The 16751-nt window shown below is 44.6% G+C and overlaps 1 protein-coding gene across 1 annotated transcript in view; it reads left to right on the top strand.

The window, feature by feature from the left end:
• FER1L5 (fer-1 like family member 5) overlaps positions 1-16751 on the top strand; it is a 382389-nt gene that overhangs the window by 179226 nt on the left and 186412 nt on the right.

Below are 16751 nucleotides of genomic sequence, written 5' to 3' on the forward strand. Positions count from 1 at the left end.
CCGCTGGGGGGGTGCCGCGCGCCGGTCAGCGTCGTTCGTTTCCATGCTCCCTCTGCCCCGGAACAGGTTACTTCCTGTTCCGAGGCAGAGGGAGTATGGAAACAAATGACGCTGACCGGCGCGCAGCACCCCCCCCCCCCCCCAGCGGCGTGCACCCGGGGCGGACCCCCCCCCCCCTTGGTACACCACTGCTTAGAGGTCAATATTCAATGAGTATGTCCACCTAACTTCTGAAGCTAGATGGACAAATTCCCAAGATTTTAATATTCTCCCCCCTCCTCTTCCCCACTGAACACTTAAATTTTGTCCGGCCACCTAGTTGGCTGGATAAAATTTAGACAGACAAGAAGAGGCAGTGTTAGTGGTGTTATGGGGGCACAATTATAGTGTAACCAGATAAATCTGCTTGTGCCAGAGGGCTATCCTAAGGATTTATGGGTAACTGTACTGTTATGCTGCTCATTACTAGTCTCTTTCTGTAGCCCATCTCTTTTCCTTACTCCCAACTACAAATGGAAAATCCTGGCTGCAGGATCTCTCTGATTTAAAAGAAAGAAAAACAGTCTCCCAATCCCTTTTTAATTTTTTTTCTAACTGACCTGCAGCTGTATTTACATCCCTCTTTCCCCAATTCCTGTTCCATTCATTTTTATACCAACCAATGGCAGCCATATCTCCCCAAGCTCAGATTACAAAATCCCAAAGTGGTCCTTCATTTCCCCCTCGTCCTCCAGACCCCCACTCCAGTACCCTTAGATCCCCAAAATCTCTCTCACTGAAGGAGAAGGAGGAAGGCATAGATTTACCTTCTCTAATCTTGACTGAATTACTAAGTGCTGACAACTGACTGCTAGTATTCATTTATTCACTTTACTTTTCATGGATTTTTCCCCCTATTTTCTCCCCTCAGGGGGAGGAATGCTGGCTTCGGCCTAACCCCTGGTAAGCCTTTCCTTGGCTAAGAGGTGCCCAGCTCTCCCACCAGCTGCCTTTCAGGTGCTGTGGAGGACTTGCAGCTCATCTGCATATTCTCACAGCCTTCTCCGGGGTGACTCCCAGATCCACTCTGGGCCTCTGCTCTAGGTGCCGCATGAGGCGCGCGGGGCATTTTCTCTTTACATTTATATTTTCTCCCAGTTACTACTTATGGCTCCAGTACACTTTCTCTTCCTGGTACTGTCCCTTCCTAATCTGTTTCTCCAACTGAAACCACTGTACACTGCATGAACACATTGCCCACCCTCTGCTTTCATCATCTCACCATCTCTTTTGTCCCACTCCTGCAGCTCTCAACCTTCAACATTTTCTTCCTTTCATTCATCCATCTCCTTTCTATCCGAGTACATATCGCCTTTGCCGCAGTCGTCATACCTCTCCAACTCTTCTCCATATTCTCTTGCTCCTTCTCCTGCTGTCCGCTGGGGACATCAATCCCAATCCTGGTCCTCCACATCAGCTCTCATCCTATTTGTGCAGGTCACATTGTGATGTCTCCAATCTAATTTCTGTTCCTCTCCTCCCCACTTCTTGCCTGCCTTTCTCGTGTGCTCTGTGGAATGTCCATTCTGTCTGTAACAAACTTTCTTACATCCATGACCTGTTTATCTCTCATTCTCTCCATCTGCTTGCCCTAACTGAAACTTGGCTTTCCCTGAAGACTCTGCTTCAGTCACGGCCCTATGCCATGGAGGTTATCTTTTCTCCCATACTCCTCGCCCGGTTGGCCGTGGAGGTGGTGTCGGTCTACTACTTTCACCCTCTTGTAGATTTCAATCTCTTCTTCCACCTCAGTCTCACTGCTTTTTTTCCTTTTTAAGTCCACTCCATCCATCTATTCACTCCTCTGCCTCTCCGAGTAGCAGTCATTTATTGACCTCCTGCTAAGTCCCTTTCTTTCTCTCTCACTGACTTTGATGCCTGGCTTTCCTTCTTTCTTGAACCTTCATCTCCTTCCCTCATTCTTGGGGATTTTAACATTCATGCTAATGATCCCTCTGACTCTTATGCTTCTCAGTTTCTTGCTTTAACATCCTCTTTCAATCTTCAACTGTGCTCCACTGCCCCCACTCACCAGAATGGTCACTATCTTGATCTTATCCTCTTCTCAAACTGCTCACTCTCCAGCTTCTGTGCCTCAGCTCTTCCCCTCTCTGACCATCATCTGATAACTTTCACACTTAAACACCCTCCTCCCCAGTCCCGTCCAATCTTAACCAATACATTTAGAATTCTTCAGGCTATTGACCCTTCTACTCTGTCCTCCAGTGTTTCAAATCTTTTCTCTACCACTATGTTATCCAAGTCTGTCAATGAGGCGGTCTCCTCCTATAATACTATTCTCTCCTCTGCTCTGGATACTCTTGCTCCTCCCATTCCCCGTTCTGTAAAGCGTACCAAACCCCAGCCTTGGCTGACCTCTAGAATCCGCTACCTAAGTTCCTGTGCCCGCTCTGCCGAACGCCTTTGGCTGAAATCCCGTGCCCATGCTGACTTCATACATTTCAAATTCTTGCTGACCTCCTTCCAGTTTCCTCTTTTACTTGCCAAAGAGGACTATTACATCCAGTTGACAAATTCTCTTGGCTCAAACCCTCGATGTCTCTTTGCCACACTGAGCTCTCTCCTCAAAGTGCCTTCACCTCCAACTCCCTCTTCACTTTCCCCCCAGACTCTGGCTGAGTACTTTCATGATAAGGTTCACAAGATTAAACTTGAATTCTCAACCAGGTCACCTCCATCTCTCCTTCCCTTAATCCATTCTCTCAACCCTCCAACCTCTGCCTCCTTTTCTTCCTTTTCTGAAATCACTGAAGAGGAAACTACACATCTTCTTTCCTCCTCAAAACTAACTACCTGTTCCTCTGATCCTATTGCCACCGATCTACTTAACACTCTCTCTCCTACTGTCATCCCTTTTATCTGTCATATCCTCAGTCTTTCACTGTCCACTGCGACTGTTCTTGATGCCTTCAAACATGCCGTAGTCACACCACTCCTTAAAAAAACCTTCATTGGACCCTACCTGTCCTTCCAACTATCGCCCCATCTCCCTCCTCCCTTTCCTATCCAAGATACTTGAACGTGCTGTTCACCGCCATTGTCTTGACTTTCTTTCCTCTTAAGCTATTCTTGATCCACTTCAATCTGGCTTTTGCCCCCTTCAATCCACTGAAACTGCACTTGCTAAAGTGTCCAATGACCTGTTCCTGGCCAGATCCAAAAGCCTCTATTCTATCCTCATCCTTCTCGACCTATCTGCTGCTTTTGACACTGTTGATCACAGCCTACTCCTTGATACGCTGTCCTCACTTGGATTTCAGGGCTCTGTTCTTTCCTGGTTTTCTTCTTATCTCTCCCATCGTACCTTTAGTGTATACTCTGGTGGATCCTCCTCCACTTCTGTCCCACTGTCAGTTGGTGTACCTCGGGGATCTGTCCTGGGACCTCTTCTTTTCTCATCTATACTTCTTCCAATGGTACTCTGATCTCATCCCATGGTTTTCAGTACCACCTTTAACACTGATGACTCCCAGATCTACCTCGCCACACCAGAAATCCCAGCAGGAATTCAGGCCAAAGTATCAGCCTGCCTGTCCAACGTTGCCGCCTGGATGTCTCACCACCATCTGAAACTAAACATAACCAAGACTGAGTTTCTTATCTTTCCCCCTAAACCAACCTCTCCTCTTCCCCCATTCTCTATTTCTGTGGATAACACTCATATCCTCCCTGTCTCATCAGCTCGTAACCTTGGGGTCATCTTCGACTCCTCCCTCTCCTTCTCTGAACATATTCAGCAGACTGCTAAAACCTGTCGTTTCTTTCTCTACAACATCAGAAAAATTTGCCCTTTCCTTTCTGAGCACACTACCAGAACCCTCATCCACGCTCTTACCACCTCTTGCTTAGACTATTGCAACTTGCTTCTCACAGGTCTCCCACTTAGCCATCTCTCTCCTCTTCAATCTGTTCAAAATTCTGCCGCACGACCTATATTCCGCCAGTGTCACTATGCTCATATTAGCCCTCTCCTCAAGTCACTTCACTGGCTCCCTATCCGTTTCCGCATACAGTTCAAACTCCTCTTATTGACTTATAAGTGCATTCACTCTGCAGCTCCTCAGTACCTCTCCACGCTCATCTCTCCCTACATTCCTCCCTGGGAATTCCATTCACTGGGTAAATCTCTCTTATCTGCACCCTTCTCCACCGCTAACTCCAGACTCTGTTCCTTTTATCTTGCTGCACCATATGCCTGGAATAAACTTCCTGAGCCGGTCCGTCAAGCTCCATCTCTGGCCTTCTTCAAATCTAGGCTAAAAGTCCACCCTTTTGATGCTGCTTTTAAATCCTAACCCTTACTCACTTGTTCAGTACCCTTATTTTATCATCCCCACCTTAGTAATTCCCTTATCTCTTAGTTGTCCTGTTTGTTTGTCCTAATTAGATTGTAAGCTCTGTCGAGAAGGGACTGTCTCTTCATGTTCAAGTGTACAGTGCTGCGTACATCTAGTAGCGCTATAGAAATGCTAAGTAGTTGTTGCGTCCCGCGCCCATACCTGCTCTCCCGCTGTAGGGAGCGGGAGCCAGCGGCCTCCGCGGCACCGGAGGACGGCCAGAGAGGGTCCGCGGAGGAGCCGGCGCTGCCGCGGGACTGGCGGGTCAGGTCGGGATCGGCGGCCAGCGGGGACGAGGGGAGGTCGGGAAGAGGTTCGCGCCGCCCAAAATGGCGGCGCTGGAGCCGACGCCTCCTTCGCTCCAGAGCCGGAGGGCTCTGGAGCTCCGCCTACCTCGCACCGGATTGGCGAACCCGGGCGATGACTCCGCCTGGAGTTCGGGCAGAGCCTATCCTAGGGCCCTGCCGACTCCCCTGGGCCGGATTGGTGGGTCTCTTCCCGGGGGGCGGGATGGCGCAATATTTAAACCCAGGAACCAGAGAACCTCCTTGCTTCTGGTTCTGTTCCCGAAGCCCGTGCAGCGGGTCGCGTTGCATCTTTTGGAGTATTCAGAGACTGTGCTATCCTTGACCACAGATTGCTAGCCGGTATCCAGAGACTGTGCTATCCTTGACCACAGATTGCTAGCCGTTATCCAGGGACTGTGTCTGCTGGCCGCAACTACCGACACTAGCCAGGTCAGCCGTCCACCCCGCGGTTCCAGCAGTCCTGCTAACCGCCTGCAGCTGGGGGCTCAACCTCCGGTGAACGGCGATCGCCGCGGGTGAAGATTGGGGTGCACGGCTATCCTCTGAGGTCTTTCGACCTTGCGGGACCTAAGGGCTCACCAATGTGAAGACGAGACAGTAGTAGTATATGGCCAGGGTGACGTCATTCAATGGAGCCCTGGCGTGGATGTTACCCAGCATTCAAGAATGATTTCAAAGCCTTTGGCAGCCCCACATTATACATGCACGGGTGCCTTCCCACCTGACCTGAACACGTGGGCTATTTTCCTGCAGAACAGAGCAGTCGCATTTGTCAGCTCTCCTCAACGCGTTTTCTTCAGAGTTTTGTTGCCTTCCCAAGTAGTACATGGGATCTTTTTTAATTTCTTTCTTTCAGTTTTCCCCCTTTTATTTTTTCTTAGTATTTTTCAGCCTATTTAAGTTTTCTTTTATTTTTGTGTGGCTTCTTTTTGTTATTTAAAAAAAAAATTGAGCCATTTGATTTTGCTTCATTGACTTTCCACCCAATATTACTTAAAACTCCGAGTGGTTTTAAAAAGTGTACTAGGTCTATTAAATAGGATTGGTCAGTTTCTTGAAGCACAGCCAGAGCTCAGCGTCCTGCACAGTAACGCTCAGACACCAGAGAGAGAGAGGGGGGCCTGACACCAGAGAGAGGAAGGGAGGGGGGGCCTGACACCAGAGGAGGGGGGAGGTATCTCTGTCACACACACACTCTCTCTCACAGTCAATGTCTTTCTCTCTCTCACTCTCACACCAGGGGCGTAGCTACGGGTGGGCCTGGGTGGGCCCAGGCCCACCCAATTTCAGCCCAGGCCCGCCCAGCGCCAGCACCCATTGCCGGCCACTGCTGCTTTTCCTGTTGAGCAGCAGGGCCGGCGCTACAAAAAAGAAGAAGCGCTAATGGCGCTAACTTAAGGACGAGAAATGTTTAAAAAACAAAAAAAAGCGCGGCACCGTCCGGCAGGCACTGTCTCGGCAGCCTTGAGGCATTGGCTGCTGAGGCATTGGCTGCTGGCTCGCAGGCTCCTCCCGTCTGCGGGAGGAGCCTGCGAGCCAGCAGCCAATGCCTCAAGGCTGCCGAGACAGTGCCTGCCGGACGGTGCCGCGCTTTTTTTTGTTTTTTAAACATTTCTCGTCCTTAAGTTAGCGCCGTTAGCGCTTCTTCTTTTTTGTAGCGCCGGCCCTGCTGCTCAACAGGAAAAGCAGCAGTGGCTGGCAATGGGGGCTGGCGCTGGCATGCAGGGCGGGCCTCGTCGAAGAAAAGAGGGAAAACATGGAAGGATGGGGAGAAAAAGAGGGAAAACCGATGGAAGGATGGGGAGAAAGAGGGAAAACATGGAAGGATGGGGAGAAAAGAGGGAAAACAGATGGAAGGATGGCAGAGAATGAGGGAAAACATGGAAGGATGGAGAGAAAGAGGGAAACATGGAAGGATGGGGAGAATGAGGGAAAACATGGAAGGATGGGGAGAATGAGGGAAAACATGGAAGGATGGGGAGAAAGAGGGAAAACATGGAAGGATGGGGAGAAAAGATAGAAAACAGATGGAAGGATGGGGAGAGAAAGAGGGAAAACAGATGGGATGATGGCAGAGAAAGAGGGAAAACGGAGGATGGGGAGAGAAAGAGGGAAACAGATGGGAGGATGGCAGAGAAAGAGGGAAAACATGGAAGGATGGGGAGAGAAAGAGGGAAAACAGATGGGAGGATGGCAGAGAAGAGGGAAAACGGAAGGATGGGGAGAGAAAGGGGAGGATGGCAGAGAAAGAGGGGAGATGGATGAAAGGATGCAGAGAGAAAGGGGAGAGACTGGAAGGATGTGGAGAGAGAAGGGACACTGAACAGAAAAGGGTAGAGTGATACAGAGACACTGGTTAGAAAGAGGGAGAGAGACATTAGATGGAAGGATCAGGAGAGAGGATAGATGGATGGAAGGATGGGGAGAGAAAGAGGGAAGACGCTGGATGGAAGGGTAGGGAGAAAGAGGTGACACTGGACGGAAGGATGCAGAAAAAAAGAGGGGAGACTACTGGAAGGATGGGGAGAGAGAGGGGAGACTGGAAGGATGAGGAGAGAAAGAAGAGAGCTGCTGGATGGAAAAGGAGAGTAGTGAAAGACTGGAGAATAAGAGGAAGGGGCATGGGGAGAACAAGGGTGAGAAAAAGATGAAAAGCCATAAGTAGATGAAGGAAATTAAAGAATGGATAGTAAGAATGAATTAAATCAGGACAGAGAGAGAGGGGCAGAAAAATATTGAAGAACGCAAAGAAAAAGGAGAGAAAAATGAGAAATGGCCAGAAAACCGTGGCAGAAGAGTTAAGCGAAAACGAAGGAAAGCAGAATCTAGAGACTGGGAGCGACACAATGAGAAAAAGTAAATGGCCATACAAGAAAGGTAAAGAAATCATTTTATTTTTAATTTAGGATAAAGTAATATGGTACCTGTGTTAATGAAGTTTCAGAGACCAATACTTCCTTCCTTAGGTCAGGCGAGGATACCGTAACAGCATTATACTGACCTGAGGCAGGAGGTTTTGGCCTCTGAAAGCTCATTGAAAAGGGTGTTAGGCTATTAAATAAATTTTCTGAAATCTGATGCACTGAAAAGCAGCACTTTACCCTGTGTGACAAATGCATCTGATTAGCGTGACTAAATTTTGCTGGGGGAGGGGGGTAGAGAGAAAATTTTGTGCCCACCCACTTTGGGTTCAGGCCCATCCAAAATTGGCAGTCTGGCTACGCCACTGTCTCACACACTGTCTCTCACACACTCTATGTCTCACACTGTATCACATTCACTCTCTATGTGTCACACAGTCACTCACACACTCTCTTGGTCTCATACACTCAGTCTCACAGAGAGTCTGTGTCACACACACTCTCTCTCTCGCACACACTGTATCTGTGTGAAACACACACTCTCTCTCTCACACTGTGTCTCACATACGCGGTTGCACACACTCTCATTTCCTCACACACACTCTCTCTCTCACAGACACACTCGCACCCAGACTCACTCTCTCTCACACACACACACACACACACACACACTCTCACACACAGTCACTCTCACATACACCCTCTCAAACATATACCCTCCGAGGAAAGCCTTGCTAGCGCCTGATTCATTTGTGTCAGAAATGGGTCTTTTTTTACTAGTAAATAGATAATTTGAGTGCATAGGAAACTTTTGCTAGGGTGGAGTGGAGATTTTATTGACAGTGTTGGAAAATCTCAATATAGGATCAGCTTCATCCAATGGAATATGAATGCTCTACAGAGCACCTAAGGCCTATAAAGATGTAAATGACAGAAAGTCTGATGAGTTTGCACTTCATAAGGACACTTGCCAGCCTCACTGACTGTTTTTGTTTGCGTTGGCTATGGAGCCATTGGTGGTCTGAATCTGGAAGAACAGCACTATCCAACCAATGAGAGCAGGATCGAAAGAGCACAAAATTCTGCTTCAAGCAGATGACACCATGATTTTTATGAAAAACCTGGGTACATAAGAACATGAGAATAGCCATACTGGGTCAGACCAATGGCCCATCTAGTTCAGTATCCTGCTTCCAACAGTGGCCAATCTAGGTCATAAGTACCTGGCAGAATCACAAATAGTAGCAAAATTCCAAGTTACCAATTCCAGAGCAAGCAGTCGCTTCCCCCTTGTCTATCTCAATAGCAGACTACTGACTTTTCCTCCAGGAATGTGTCCAGACCGTTTTTAAACTACTGTAACTACATCTTCTGGCAAATGAGTTCCAGAGCTTAACTAATCACTGAATGAAAAAAAATATTTCTTCTTATTCATTTTAAAAGTATTACCATGTAACTTCCTTGAGTGCTCTCTAGCCTTTCCTTTTGAAGAGTAAAAAATCAATTCACTTTTACCTGTTCTACACCACTCAGGATTTTGTAGACTGCTATCATATCCCCCCTCAGCCATTTCTTTTTCAAGCTAAAGAGCCCTAACCTATTTAGCCTTTCCTCATATGAGAGGAGTTCCATCCCCTTTATTTATTTATTTGTTGCATTTGTATCCCACATTTTTCCACCTATTTGCAGACTCAATGTGGCTTACAATAATACATCTTAACAAGCTCTAATCAAGAGTAGATAAACAATTGGTTACATAAAGAACAAGTATAACATAATGGATATAATCAATTCAATAAATCAGAAGGCAGACAGATTATCAAGTAATTAGTGGTGTGTTGGAATTCCTATTATTGATTATTATGGTAAGTATTGTAATAAAGGAAAGTCTTTAAAGACTTATCATTTAAAGACTTAATCATTTTTGTTGCCCTTCTTTGAATCTTTTCTAATTCCGCTATATCTTTTTTGAGATTCAGCAACCTGAATTGCATGAAATACTCAAGGTGAGGTCGCACCATGGAGGCATTATAATATTCTTTATCTTATTTTCCATTCCTTTCCTAATTCCTAGCATCCTGTTTGCTTTTTTGGCCGCCGCCACACATTGGCTTTGTTGTTAGAGGAGATCTCTCTTGAGTAAAGTCAAGTTTCAAGGCAAATCGGGACAAAACCTTGGCTTTGGCAGTTGGTTTGGATGACAGATATATTGGATGGATTCTCCTTAAGGTGGGGCTGAGAATAATCTGAGATACTTGGGTGTACATTTATCAACAGATAATTGCAAATTACTAGCTTCAGAGATTGACAAGGAACTAGGTGGATGGGGCCTACTTACGTTGAGTTGGATTGGAAAAATTGTGGTGATTAAAATGTCTGTCTTGATTATTTCTCGTCCTGTTCTCTCAGTTGCTAATTGATATCCCCCCCTTCTATTTTTCAAAACATGGAACAATTTGTTATGTAGTCTATTTGGGGAAAGAAGTGACCCTGTATCTGCTGAATTAGGCTTATTCAACGGGTAGAGGATGGAGGGCTGGGTTGCCCCTGTTTTCAAAATTATTACAGGGTAGTGATGTTGAGGCTTTGATGTTTCATTATGGCCATTATGATGCACATTGGGTGAGACTGTCTCCCCAAATACTCGGTGTTTGAATATAGGGAAGGCCCACCAGAGGTTTGAATCCCTTATATATTTGTATCCTTTGTTACAGATGTAGAAGAGGGAGAAGGAAAAGATGTTACAAGATCCTCTGTTTCCACTGAGTAAGACTGCTAATGATTTATCAGGGTCTTTATGGTGCCAGACTGTTTCAACTATACAGTGACAGGCCTGCCAGTGACCCAAGAGATTCCCACTCACTGAAATTTTCATATAGCCTTTCCCCTAGTCTGTACTTTTGAATAAATTTATCTTGGATTTTCTTCAACAGTTCCCTATTCAGCATGTTCAGACTTTTGCTTCAAAATCTCTTCATATGTTTGCGTATAGTTATATTAAGTGGCCACAGAAGGAAAAGCAGTGACTTGTGTTGTACTGTATAATGAAAAATGGTAAACAATTTAAAAGAAAATCACGTCATATGACAAATGGCCAGTGTTTCTGGAGCAGATTTTAGTTTGATTGCTTCAGTCATGGTCAAGAGCTAGAACAGGGAAAATCGATATGTTCTTGCTCAAGGAATAAAAACAAGAAATATTCTTTATTATGAGGCAATAATTCAAACCAGTTCAACTGCTGTGATTGGATACAGATGGGGCTCTATTTAACTTACAGATAGGGTAAATATTGACTAGTGGGAGTTCTAGTTCATAAGGATTTCTTTCCACCAACAGATCTTTCACTGTCCAAAAATACTTCTTCACTCTCAGAAAAATCCGATCTATTCAGTCCCTTCTTGATCTGTCTTCCTTATGTAATGTGATCACCTTTATTATTTCCAAGCTAGATTACTGCCATTACCTATATCAAGATCTGCTGTCCACTCAATTTAAACACCTTCAAACAATACAAAATGTCTGTGATACTCCTACTAGGCAAAAAAAGATTTGTTCAACCAATCCCCTGTTAAATTAGGTTGGACACCACTAAAAACTCATGTTTTAGTGTGCTGGCTCCAACCCTTCGAAATAGCCTACCAGTGTATATCAGGCTGAAATCATCTTTCAAGAAATTTAGTACTTCCCTTAAAATATTTTACTTCTCGTAGACATGTTCTACTACTGATAGTTCTTAATCTGTATCAGCTGGCATTTTATGCTGATTTCTCTGTATTATTCCATGCTGAGACATGGGTCCCTTTTACCATGTACCACCTTTTTCCTATGATGTCTTGCTAGCAAAATGTATCAGGATAATGTATCCATAGTTCCTTCTGTTTTCCTTTCATTTTCTCATCACTCTAAGTTTCTAGTCCCATTTTATTGACTATTGTAAATTGCTTCAATTAGTGGCATGTGAGGGGGTTTATAGAACTCTTCCCCTCACCCTTAACAATAGTCCCTTAGACAGCCTGAGCCACCTTAAGTGCACTAGCCCACCTGGGAGTGAGCTGGGAGGAAGGGTGGAGCCTAAACCAGGAAGTATATAAGATGGGCCTGACTTGAGGGTTAAGCAGGCCCAGAGAGAAGAAGGAATCATAGCCCCAGTATACACCACCAACAACTATACCTATGGTTAAGAATTGTGTCCTAGCTGAGGTAAGCCGCTTTTGCTTCTTATTTGAGACTAACAAGCCTTGCTTTGAGGTCTGGCTGGAGTACATCCTAGTTCTCGGAGAAGAGCCAAGAAAGACATACAGGCTGTGTTTGTGGCAGGGTCACCCTACCAGCCACAGAATGTGTTCAGACCTTGCCAGCCTGAGGCCTGTTTAAGACTGCTTATTGAACTACAGAGGAATGGAGTTCTATCTTTTCTTCCTGGTTCTTTGACATAACAGGCCTCAGGATTCAATTAAATGCTTGTTTTCATTTATATCCCTGTATCTCTCTTCTTTCATTATTCCATAATCTCCAGTTTATCTCTTACACTCAATAAATGATCAGTGCCTAGTCTTGCCTGGTCCCAAGTCTGCTGAGTTAGTCCACCTGCCATTGCGCCTTCTTGGCTGCTACTTTCCACTGGAACTCACTCCCACTAGACATTCGCACTGAGACCTCTTTTAAAACGTTCAAAACAAAACTAAAAACCTGGCTTTTTGCTAAAGCCTTCTCCACAGAGTAAGTTTTAATATGATTATCACTGTTGTCCTTCGTTTACCTGTCTCCCACTTCTCTCTACAACTCTTTCCTTTCTGTATCTCTACACTTCTGTTCTGTCCACTTTTCTATAAAAATTTTGTAGTTCTTTTCATTTTTTTCATCAAATTCTGTTTTACAAATATTGTAAACCATCAAGACCTGCTAGTTAGCCATGGTGATATAGCAAATTTGAATAAATTATAGCCATAACCATTGCTAGGCAACATACCCATGCTCCTCCCACATTAATGCCCCCCCTTTGCAGTTGTGCATTATGCCACTTAGGTGCACAGTTTAAAGTATAGCACCTAGCACCTATGCACATAAATGGTAATTAGTGACATCATTTACACTCATAGGTACGCCTATTCTACAAATTAGCATGTGTAAATGGCACCTAAATTTAACCACTTCTTCTATTATTGCCCTTCATAGTTGTGGCGAAACAGGGAATTTTCCTGTTTGTAAATTGCATAGCTGTTTTCTGTGATGTGCATTTCCCTTGTTTGGCCAGCACATGGTGTCTATAAAGTTGTTTATAAAGTTGTTACAAAAGTGACAGTTTCTTCTTCCATTCCTAAGCTGAGAAGTAATCTGCAATGCTGTTGGTCAGAAGCACCTCAGTGTTTATGCTCTGGGCTCGGATTGAATCTTCTGGAAATCTTTAGTTTTAGGGTGGGAGTGTGGAAGGTACAGATTTCTATATTGAGACCCTGTTCAAAGACTGTGAGCAGTTAATTTTCCTGAACTCTCCAGGTACTACTTGGGTAGTGAATAAGTGCTTAGTTAGTTTAATATTGATTCCTGTTTAATTGACCTGTTATTGTCTGCTAATTACATCCGTTCATGGTTCTAACGTATGATAAATCAATTAATTTATTAGCTCTGTTTGTCCTGGACTGACTAAGAATCCTGGTGGTTTGTGTTTTGGGTCTCTGGGTGCTTTCTAGGAACTATGGACCTGGAAGTGTGGCCCCAGTGTCCTTATTTATTTATTTGTTACATTTATACCCCGCTATTTCCCGCTCGACAGGTTCAGTGCGGCTTACATAATATGAGTTAGAAAGTATCACAGAAAGAACACAGCTGTAGAATAGTAGAGTTATGATGTGGTTGTTTAGAATAGGTTAAAGCTGTAATGGGCAAAGGGAATTAAGTTGTGGTGGGAGACTCGCCCAGAGGCAAGTGTAACCCAGCAGGTGGGAGGAAGGGTATGCCAGAGTAGAGCACATGCACAGGTGGTAGTGGGCCTGAACAGTGCTGGGACAGACCATCTAGGTGTCCACAGGGTTAGCCCCAGTTGGGTGCTAGGCGTTCCGTGACAGGCCTGTTCTTTTTTTTTGTGGTATTGTATTGGGATTGTCAGGCTCAGTGTGTGGGGTGAGGGTCACCATCCACTGAGTTGTTCAGAGTTTTTATCTATAACCTCCAGACACAGAGCACAGTGAATGAGTACAGCAGTAACAGCATCCTTTCCCCATTCAGTTTTTTTTTTTGGTAGTGTTAGGAGATTAGCAGGATGCTGATGGTGACCGAAAGCAACCATCAGACACCAGATATGCCTGTCCTAACACAAGAGCGACTGGGTGACCTCATTGAGGAGGAGCTGCACGATCTGCCTGCACAGAGTTCTCTTGGGGGGGAGATTAGACTCCTTGTGGGCAGAGGCCCATGATTTGGTAGGGCCGGTTGCCATGCCAGTTGAAATCCGGCAGATCTACAAGGTAAAGTGACAGCAGCTAGACCAACAGCGGCGCGAGGCGCGGCAAGATTGGTGGTTTGTGTTTTGGGTCTGTGGGTGCTTTTTAGGAAGTATAGGACTCCTGGAAGTGTGGCCCCAGTGTCCTTAGAAACCACTAGGGAATTAAGTTGCGGATTGGGGACTCACCCAGAGGCAAATGTAACCCAGCAGGTGGGAGGAAGGGTATGCCAGAGTAGAGCACGTGCACAGGTGGTAGTGGGCCTGAGCAGTGTTGGGACAGATTCACCAGGCGGCCGCTAGGCTTTCTGTGACAACAATTATCAGCTCTATTGTTTCATTCTAGTGTAACTGTTGTGACATTTACTGACTCATGGCTTTGTACTGAAGTAATAAATATAGGGAGAAATATGTTGTTACCCATGGGGCATATTATACGCTATTTCCCTTTGAAAGTTCAGGCCGGAAGGGGAATATAGGTACTCTGAAGCAGACACAAGCTATACATGTGAAAGTATGCGCTGGGATGAAATCCCCATACATACTTCCCTTACTGAAATCTAACTGCACTCCTTTTTTCCCTGACATGCAGATAAAAATACCACTGTGGATATTTTTATATGCATTGGGAGGAAGGGTGCAGTTTTTAAACACGCTTTTTACCTGGGTAAATGCTTGTGTACCCACATAAAATGTTTTGAAAATTACCATCTTATGTTCACTCAATGATTCAGGGAGTGACTCTGTAGAAGAGTTAAGTGTTCCTGTGATATAGCTTTTCTTCCGCAACAGGGATTCAATAGAAGTGTGTGACAGCGGCTAAAAAAAGCCAACAGGATGCTAGGACTTATTAGGAAAGGGATGCAAAATAAGACCAAGAGTATTATAATGCTTCTGTATTGCTCCATGGTGCAGCCTCACCTTCAGTATTGCATTCAGTTCTGATCGCTGTATGTCAAAAAAGTTATGCTGAAATTAGAAAAGGTTCAAAGAAGAACCAAAATGATAAAGCCTGCCATGAGTGGGAAAGCTTGGGGTACAAATAAAAAATAAATAAAGGGGATGGAACTCCTATATGAGGAAAGGCCAAAAAGGTTAGAGTTCTTCAGCTTGCAAAAGAGATGGCTGAGGAGGGATATGATTGAGGTCTATAAAATCTTGAGTGGTGTAGAATGACTAAAAATGAATTGACTTTTCAGTCTTTCAAAAAATAAAAAGACCAGGGGACACTCAATGAAATTACATGGAAATACTTTTAAAACAAATAGGAGGAAATATTTTTTCACTCAAAGAATAGTTAAGCTTTGGAACTCATTGCCGGAGGATTTGGTAATGGTGGTTAGCATATCTGGGTTTAAAAAAGGACTGAACAAGTTCATAGAGGAAAATCCATCACTCAAGCACTCAACAAATTCTCCAAAACCCATTCCAAACTGGATATTTGCCCCAGTAACCTATTAAGGTTCACCCCCAAACGCTTCATAACAGACCTTATGTCACACCTGAACTACATGCTACAACACGGACTTTTTCCCAAGGACAAAGGAAACATATTACTTACACCCATACCCAAAGATTTAAAGAAAAAACTAAATGACACAACAAACTATCGACTAGTTGCATCTATCCCCCTGATAGTAAAACTAATGGAAAGTATAGTAACCAAACAACTCACCAATTACCTAAACAAATTCACAATACTACATGAATCACAGTCAGGATTTCGATCCAACCATAGTACTGAAACAGTGCTAACCACTGTCATATCCAAATTTAAACAACTAATTGCAACTGGAAACAATGTGCTACTCCTACAATTTGATATGTCCAGCGCGTTCGACATGGTCAGCCACCAAATACTCCCGAACATCCTAGACTACTTCGGGATTGGAGGAAACGTTCTTAGATGGTTTAAAGGCTTCCTAACAGCAAGATCCTATCAAGTGAGCTCAAACTCAAAAACGTCAACACCATGGAAGCCTGAATGTGGAGTACCACAAGGTTCACCACTCTCACCAACCCTCTTTAATCTAATGATGACACCTTTAGCCAAATCGCTATCCGACCAAGGACTTAACCCATACATCTATGCTGACGATGTCACGTTATACATCCCATTCAAACAAGACATAACTGAAATCACAAATGAAATCGCACACAGCCTTCAAATAATGAACTCATGGGTGGATGCATTCCAATTAAAGCTAAATGCAGAAAAAACATGTCTCATCCTGTCCTCACAATACAACACAAACAAGCCCAATACCATAAACACCCCAGATTATACACTTATGGTCTCAGACAGTCTGAAAATTCTGGGAGTCACAATTGATTGAAATCTCACACTGCAAGACCATGCGAAAAATACAGCAAAGAAAATGTTCTACTCAATATGGAAACTTAAAAGAATTAAACCTTTCTTCCCAAGGGAAGTATTCCGTAGCCTAGTACAATCGATGGTGCTAAGCCATCTAGACTACTGCAATGCCATTTATGCCGGATGCAAAGAACAAATTATCAAGAAGCTCCAAACCACTCAAAACACAGCAGCCAGACTTATATTTGGGAAAACGAAATACGAAAGCGCAAAACCCCTAAGTGAAAAACTACACTTGCTCTCACTAAAAGAACAAATTGCATTCAACGTATGCACCCTGGTCCACAAAATCATCTACGGGGAAGCCCCAACCTACATGTCAGACCTAATAAGACTTGCCTGTTAGGAATGCAAAAAGATCATCACGCA

Source organism: Microcaecilia unicolor, chromosome 4, assembly GCF_901765095.1.
Source record: "Microcaecilia unicolor chromosome 4, aMicUni1.1, whole genome shotgun sequence".
NCBI classification, from domain to species: Eukaryota; Metazoa; Chordata; class Amphibia; order Gymnophiona; family Siphonopidae; genus Microcaecilia; species Microcaecilia unicolor.